General features: G+C 42.7%; 1 pseudogene; it reads right to left on the bottom strand.

Moving 5' to 3' along the window:
- Positions 1–2692: 2692 nt before the first annotated feature.
- LOC127216999 (Ig heavy chain V region PJ14-like) lies at positions 2693–3285 on the bottom strand (annotated as a pseudogene).
- Between the last annotated feature and the right edge of the window lie 5518 nt (positions 3286–8803).

The raw sequence follows: 8803 nt of genomic DNA, 5'->3' as shown, positions 1-8803 counted from the left end.
TATATACAACCCGCTCCAGCCCATTCCCCGGAGCCTGCTGGATCTTGTGCAAGTAATAGCTACTGGAGGCGAAACCAGAGAGTGCACAGGAGAGGGTCAGGGGACCCTTAAGGTGCACCAGGCCTCACCCAGACTCCACCAGCTACTCCTCACAGTGGACACAGCAAACACACATAATTCTGGTTAGGAATCTGTCAAAGAAGCCATATTTTCTTTTTTCATTTATCTTTCTTTTTTTATTTTATATAACCAAGTCCATTTAAATGAAAACAAATATTTATAGACAAGATTTGGGAATTTGGGCATTGTTCTTTCCAAACTACTTCCTGCGGGTAAGGGGCGCTGTCATGGGGGATCAGATATCCTGGCTGTAGTCTGTCAGGCTGCTTTGTCCAGCTGTTTTGAATGTAGGATCACCTGGTACTCTGTTTCAGGTGGTCTGGCTTGGTAAAACCACACCAGTCTGGAAGGAATCCACATCTTTCCATTTTCTGTGGAGACAAAAATAGAAATCCTTTTCCCCAGTAACTTGTCCTTGAACTTAAATTTTGGAGTCAAAGCATTTTTTTAAATTTAATTTATTATTTTACATGTCGAACCCAGTTCCCTCTCCCTCCCTCCTTCTTTCCTAGCTCCCTTCCTCTCTCCCTCCCTCCCTCAGAGCCTCCCTCCATCCCTTTCTCCCTACCTCCTTTCCTCCCTTTTACTCTCTCTGCCCTCTCTCATGCACTCTAAACACCCTCCACTCCCATCCCCCACCCCAATTCCACATGCCTCTGGATGTTAGCAGAATCCTTCCTAGTGCAAAGAACACTTTGGAGTTTTCTGAATTTTACCTAGTTATGAGATAAGGCTGACCTCAAGTCATAAGAGGATTACAAATATGCCTTCCCTTGTCACATTGCTCTACTGCTGTCTTTGGTGCAGAGACACAGTTCTATTTATAGTAAATTCACTTGTTTTGCATTTGAACTTCTCTCTTTGATTCCTTTAACTCCCAATTTCCATTGTCTTATTCTGTCATTGCAGCAGGCAACTCATGACTTTCTTTATGCTACTGGCAGTGACTGGAGTGGGGTTATTGCATTCATCAATTCATCATGTCCCCTCTTTTCTGTGTATACTCTGCCTATGAACACATCCACAGTGTTTATTAATTGCAGGCCTTTCCTCTTACTGAGGAACTGTTGGATGTAAATGGATCAAGGAGAAGAAGAATCCATTTTTGAGACTGTCTTCATTGGTAGATATTTTTTTATGTTGCATGTTTGGCTCTGTGCACATATGTGCAATGTTAACTGTCCTTTAAATGTTACGAAGTATTTTTAGCCTTATTTTAGGGAACATATTGGTGGTGTTTTAGGAGAAATTGGGCAGAGATGTATTATATTTAAATATCTATTTGTAGAGATTACAGTTCCATAAATGATGAAAATAGTAATATGTGATGAATTAATAAATGTTTAAGATGAAAACATAACCTAAATGACTCTTAGCAGAGGGGACCATGAGAAGAGACACGGAATATCCAGGAATTGGCAGACAGGGGTTTGGGAGATCTCCTGTGGGAGAAATGCAGGGAGTTGGATGTGCATTATGTCTGTGTCTGACTTAGTGGGACTGACTGAGGGTCCTTGGTTGTCAGTTGGGATGATTTTGGGACTCCTGAATGAAGTGGGGTGAGGAGAAGAAACACAAGATACCAGATTAGCAATTGATTATATATTAGGGACTGACTATTCTTAAGGGGGCTGAGGAGGATCAGAGTCTGATTTGAAGAGATCTGGACAGTGCAGTCTTTCCTTCGGACAGTACATGAGGAGAAAATGTCACACAGATTAGCTATAGCTGGAGTCAGCTGGGATTGCAGACAGGTGGCTGAGAATTTCCTCATAGAAAAGCACACAGTACACCTGCAGAGGAATCAGTATTAGGGACTTTGATGTGTGGGGTAATTTCTCTCTCTCTCTCTCTCTCTCTCTCTCTCTGCTTTTTTATTTATTATTTTATTTCTTTCTATATATACCAATCCCAGTTCCCCCTCCCTCCCACCCTCCCATGCCCACCCTGACCACCTCCTGTCTAATTTGTCATGCACTCCCCACGGTGATTGAGTCCTTTAAGGATGGATCATCAAAATCTGTCCAGTCCTTTGGGGTAGGACCTAGACCCTCTTGAGGGGTAATTTCTACCAAGCTGGAAATACATAAAAAGGGACTCTGTAAAAGATAGTAACCATGTGAACTCTTTTAAGTCCTGTTGGTTTAGACGGAAAAACTGAATATTTATAATTTTAAGGTGTTATTGGAAAGTAACATTAATTAAGGGAAGGTATGTTTGCCTCATCATATTCACCCCCCAAAATAAAGAATATCAATTACAGATTTCTCAAAATGTCAGTCTACTGTAGAAATATATGCATATGTTATGGAATCCATATATGTGGAACATCTAACAGCATATTCTGGTATGTCTGATAGCAAGAAGCATATAGATAGCTTAGACAATCTGTGAGAAAAGTCATTTTCTCTAGTGTGTGAATGAATGGGACGTTTAATAGAATGTGAACATAGGCAGAGACCTCTAGGGGATTTCCCTATGTAGTAAGGAGCCCACAATTTCCTACAAAAAACCACGTGCTCCTGCAGCATAGTCCAATATTTTCTAGGTCCTGAAATAATTCCTCCTGGTCCTAGAGAGTGTCCATGGTCTGCGTCGCCATCTGCTGGTCCTGAGCGTCCCTGCAGACATGTTTCTGTGCAGGTTCACACTGGAGTTTCCGCATTGTGTGTCTCTGGCACAGTAATACATGGCTGTGTCCTCAGTTTGCAGGTTGTTCAGTTTTAAGAAAACTTGGCTCTTGGATGTATCCCTGCTGATGCTCATTCGGGGTTTGAGAATGGAGTTATAATATAAGCCTCCACCACTACTGATTGCTCCCATCCACTGCAGACCCTTTCCTGGAGGCTGGCGGACCCAGTGTACATTGTAGTCATTTAATGAGAACCCAGAGACAGTGCAGGTGAGGGACAGGGTCTGTGAGGGCTGCACCAGGCCAGGTCCTGACTCCTTCAGCTGCACCTGGGACAGGACACCTGGGGACAGACAACATCACCATCAGTCATCCATCCCATAATGACACTCCTGGTCCCTCTCCTGAAACCCTGCACACTCACAGCTTGGAAAGGTCAGCAGGCAGAGGAGCAGCACCAGGACAGCCATGCTCTGCTGGAGGCTCCAGTGAGAAGCAGATGGGGCTGCTCAGCTAGGCCTGGGCTTTCAGCCTGAACCTAAGGCTGCTTTGCATTGTGGGAGGATCCTGAGAGGATAAAAGGGGGCTTAGGGCAAGGTTTCCACTCTTCTCTGGGGTGGCTGATATTTGCCTTGTGCTTCCAGAGGAAGTGATGTCAAATTCATCAGGAACTATTTAATACTTCTGCCTGTATGCCCACTTACATATAAACAGGAGCTTGTATGATTCACATTGTGCAGGCTTATGTCAAATACATAGATCCATATTGATGCTGTGCAGAAAGAAGAGCACATCTCTGTAATTGAAGCAGAGTTTTTGTGATGATTTTTAGTCATATGATAGACTTCAGTCTCTTATTTATGTGAAACGAGTTCAAGGATCTCCTTAAAATACTCCCCTTTGCCATTGAGTTAACCTTATTCTCATGACTGACCATTAATTCCAACTTGTGAGAAAGTAAGTCACAAACAGTTAATACATGTGATATTAAATGTAACCACACACATTTAGTGCATGTGATATTAAATGTTCATCTGAAAGGAGACAAGAAGTTGGCTTCTGTGATGAGATCCTCTCCTTTGTGAACAATTCGGTCTGATTATTGGACTGGTCTTGGAAACTTTGGATTTGGTAACAATTGAGTCATCTCTTTATTTACTTTAGAGTAGCAATCTTCCATCTAGTGTTCTCAGCTCACTCAGTCTCCTCCCTCTAAGGGTCCTCATCAACTTTACCGTCATACAGGAAATTGAAGAATTGTAGTGCTTGTATCTCTGAACACATCCATTAATAAATATTTTAGAGAAATTAGCCATGATCTTTTGGAAATAAAAGGCAATGACAACAATGGCCATTCTCAGGCATCAACCAGGCTGGACCTTATTTCCAGTTAATGAATCATTCACTAGTGGCAGTTGTGGCTATGAAGTTGTTGTAGTCTTGGTATTAATGTCTCAGCTTCTTACCAGTCAGAACATAGTCCTCACACAATTCTATGGACCACATGCTGGAAGGGCAGGAAAGAAATGATGGAATTGCTTTGCAGAAGTAGCCTTGGCTCCTGTCTTTAAGTTCCAGGGACTCTGCTTAATTGCTGAACTTATCAATACCCAGCCCTCTCCTGACAGTTTCCCAGAGCTCACAGGATGCCAGAGTATCCCATCCCTAGTTAAGACATCATCATAGAAGAGACTAGTTCAGACAATGTGACCATGCTTAAATCAGTTCTCAGGGTCATCACACTTTCACTGAAAAAAAAATTCCTGGTTTTAAATCCTTAACTGCATTTTCACAGACTCCCAACATGCCATTGAGAGATGAATCATTGTCAGCCTCTCACAGGTTTTTGTAGGAGCCATACTCGAGTGCATACAAGCTTCAGGTAAGAACCTGTTTCAGATTTAGCATCAGGGACTACAAATCATGTGTCCTGGGGACAAAGAGTTAATCAGTCATAGGATCTACAGGAAAGAAAAGGGGTGAGCATGTTAAAAGAAAGTTCTTCAGGCCCATGGAATTTAGAGGAAGTATGAGATTAACACTATAACAAATAAATAGTGAAGAAGGAATTGAAAGGCATGCTGCCTGCTGAGTGGGTTAGGAGCTGCTTGCAGCCTTCTGAAACCTTCTTGTTGTCCCTGTCTGCCTTGTGCTCTCTGTCTCATTGATGAGCCTCACACACATTTTACGTCAGGCCCACACCTGCATCTGATGTGCACCTGTTTTGTGATGATGGAGGTGGTAATGAGGGCATCCAGTTTCTTGGTCTCTGACTCTGTGTTATTCCTATGTTGGCTAGAACTTGCACCCCACACAGTGCTCTGACCCTGGTAAATGCTGTCTGTGGCCTGAATCTGAGGATTCATACTCTCCAGTGCCTTTGGGTATTTCAGGATCTGTTTATTTCAGGATCACCACACAATCAACTCATCCCTTTGACGCTTTACATTTATTTAGATCAGAGCATGCTATAAATGTCACCAAAAATAAGATCAGGGGAAGAGCTCTGTGGTTCACGTTTCACCACGTGAGAATCCTTGGGTGGGATCTGTACTCTTATTGGGAGTGGGAGAAACATAAGAAAACATGAGGACATATTAAAAAACCCAGGAAATTGGATAACCATTTGGATACTTCAAGGATTAATGTACTCTACAGCTGTAAAAAATCCTCGAGTGTGATATGAAGAGGCTCTAAACACAGAGGAGTCAAGCCCTGTTTGCTTCTCTGGAACTGATCTGTTAGTGCTTTGTGTATCATCTGCTGGACTTGAGCAATGTTGTAGGGAGGTTTGTGTCTGAGCTCACAGTAGCATTCACTCATGGTGTCTCTTGCACAGTAATCCATGGCTGTGTCCTCAGACTTGAGATTGTTCATTTGCAGGTACAGGGTGTTCTCGGCATTGTCTCTGGAGATGGTGAACCGATTCTTCATGGCATCAGTATATTTGATATAAGTACTACTGTCATAACTAATATATACAACCCGCTCCAGCCCATTCCCCGGAGCCTGCTGGATCTTGTGCAAGTAATAGCTACTGGAGGCGAAACCAGAGAGTGCACAGGAGAGGGTCAGGGGACCCTTAAGGTGCACCAGGCCTCACCCAGACTCCACCAGCTACTCCTCACAGTGGACACAGCAAACACACATAATTCTGGTTAGGAATCTGTCTAAGAAGCCATATTTTCTTTTTTCATTTATCTTTCTTTTTTTATTTTATATAACCAAGTCCATTTAAATGAAAACAAATATTTATAGACAAGATTTGGGAATTTGGGCATTGTTCTTTCCAAACTACTTCCTGCTGGTAAGGGGCCCTGTCATGGGGGATCAGATATCCTGGCTGTAGTCTGTCAGGCTGCTTTGTCCAGCTGTTTTGAATGTAGGATCACCTGGTACTCTGTTTCAGGTGGTCTGGCTTGGTAAAACCACATCAGTCTGGAAGGAATCCACATCTTTCCATTTTCTGTGGAGACAAAAATAGAAATCCTTTTCCCTAGTAACTTGTCCTTGAACTTAAATTTTGGAGTCAAAGCATTAATTTAAATTTAAATTATTATTTTACATGTGGATCCCAGTTCCCTCTCCCTCCCTCCCTCTTTGCTCCCTCCCCTCCCTCCCTTTTACTCCCTCTGCCCTCTCTCATGCACTCTAAACACCCTCCACTCCCATCCCCCCACCCCAATTCCATATGCCTGGGGATGTTAGCAGAATCCTTCCTAGTGCAAAGAACACTTTGGAGTTTTCTGAATTGTACCTGGTTATGAGATAAGGCTGACCTCAAGTCATGAGAGGATTACAAATATGCCTTCCCTTGTCACATTGCTCTACTGCTGTCTTTGGTGCAGAGACACAGTTCTATTTATAGTAAATTCACTTGTTTTGCATTTGAACTTCTCTCTTTGATTCCTTTAACTCCCAATTTCTGTTGTCTTATTCTGTCATTGCAGCAGGCAACTCATGACTGTCTTTATGCTACTGGCAGTGACTGGAGTGGGGTTATTGTATTCATCAATTCATCATGGCTACTGTTTTCTGTGTATACTCTGCCTAAGAACACATCCACAGTGTTTATTAATTGCAGGCCTTTCCTCTCACTGAGGAACTGTTGGATGTAAATGGATCAAGGAGAAGAAGAATCCATTTTTGAGACTGTCGTCATTGGTAGATATTTTTTTATGTAGCATGTTTGGCTCTGTGCACATATGTGCAATGTTAACTGTCCTTTAAATGTTACGAAGTATTTTTAGCCTTATTTTAGGGAAGATATTGGTGGTGTTTTAGGAGAAATTGGGCAGAGATGTATTATATTTAAATATCTATTTGTAGAGTTTACAGTTCCATAAATGATGAAAATAGTAATATGTGATGAATTAATAAATGTTTAAGATGAAAACATAACCTAAATGACTCTTAGCAATGGGGACCATGAGAAGAGACACAGAATATCCAGGAACTGGCAGACGGGGGTTTGGGAGATCTCTGGGAGAAATGCAGGGAGTTAGAAGTGCATTATGTCTGTGTCTGACTTATTGGGACTGACTGAGGGTCCTTGGTTGTCAGTTGGGATGATTTTGGGACTCCTGAATGAAGTGGGGTGAGGAGAAGAAACACAAGATACCAGATTAGCAGTTGATTATAAATTAGGGACTTTGTATTGGTAAGGGGCTGAGGAGGATCACAGTCTGATTTGAAGAGATCTGGACAGTTCAGTCTTTCCTTCTGACAGTACATGAGGAGAAAATGTCACACAGATTAGCTACAGCTGGAGTCAGCTGGGATTGCAGACTGGTGGCTTAGAATTTCCTCATAGAAAGGCACACAGTACACCTGCAGAGGAATCAGTATTAGGGACTTTGATGTGTGGGGTAATTTCTCTCTCTCTCTCTCTCTCTCTCTCTCTCTCTCTCTGCTTTTTTATTTATTATTTTATTTCTTTCTGTATATACCAATCCCAGTTCCCCCTCCCTCCCACCCTCCCATGCCCACCCTGACCACCTCCTGTCTAATTTGTCATGCACTCCCCACGGTGATTGAGTCCTTTAAGGATGGAATATCAAAATCTGTCCAGTCCTTTGGGGTAGGACCTAGACCCTCTTGAGGGGTAATTTCTACCAAGCGGGAAATACATAAAAATGGACTCTGTAAAAGATAGTAACCATGTGAACTCTTTTAAGTCCTGTTGGTTTAGAAGGAAGAACTGAATATTTATAATTTTAAGGTGTTATTGGAAAGTAACATTAATTAAGGAAAGGGATGTTTGTCTCATCATATGCACCCCCCAAATAAAGAATAGCAATTACAGATTTCTCAAAATTTCAGTCTACTGTAGAAATATATGCATATGTTATGGAATCCATATATATGGAACATCTAACAGCATATTCTGGTACGATTGATAGCAAGAAGCATATATAGCTTAGACAATCTGTGAGAAAAGTCATTTTCTCTAGTGTGTGAATGAATGGGACGTTTAATAGAATGTGAACTTAGGCATAGACCTCTACGGGATTTCCCTATGTAGAAAGGAGCCCACAATTTCCTGCAAAATACCACATGCTCTTGCAGCATAGTCCAATATTTTCTAGGTCCTGAAATAATTCCTCCTGGTCCTAGAGAGTGTCAATGGTCTGCGTCGCCATCTGCTGGTCCTGAGCATCCCTGCAGACATGTTTCTGTGCAGGTTCACACTGGAGTTCCTCATTGTGTGCCTCTGGCACAGTAATACATGGCTGTGTCCTCAGTTTGCAGGTTGTTCAGTTTGAGGAAAACTTGGCTCTTGGAGGTGTCCCTGCTGATGCTGATTCGGGATTGTAGGGCTGCGTTATAAACGGTGTCTCCACCACTCCATATTACTCCCATCCACTGCAGACCCTTTCCTGGAGGCTTGCGGAACCAGTGTACATCATAGCTGCTCAATGAGAACCCAGAGACCGTGCAGGTGAGGGACAGGGTCTGTGAGGGCTGCACCAGGCCAGGTCCTGACTCCTTCAGCTGCACCTGGGACAGGATACCTGTGGACAGACAGCATCACCATCAGTCATCCATCCC

Source organism: Phodopus roborovskii, unplaced genomic scaffold (assembly GCF_943737965.1).
Source record: "Phodopus roborovskii unplaced genomic scaffold, PHOROB, whole genome shotgun sequence".
Lineage (NCBI taxonomy): Eukaryota > Metazoa > Chordata > Mammalia > Rodentia > Cricetidae > Phodopus > Phodopus roborovskii.
Note: the sequence above shows the minus strand (reverse complement) of the source record. Positions and strands in the feature narration are given on the sequence as shown.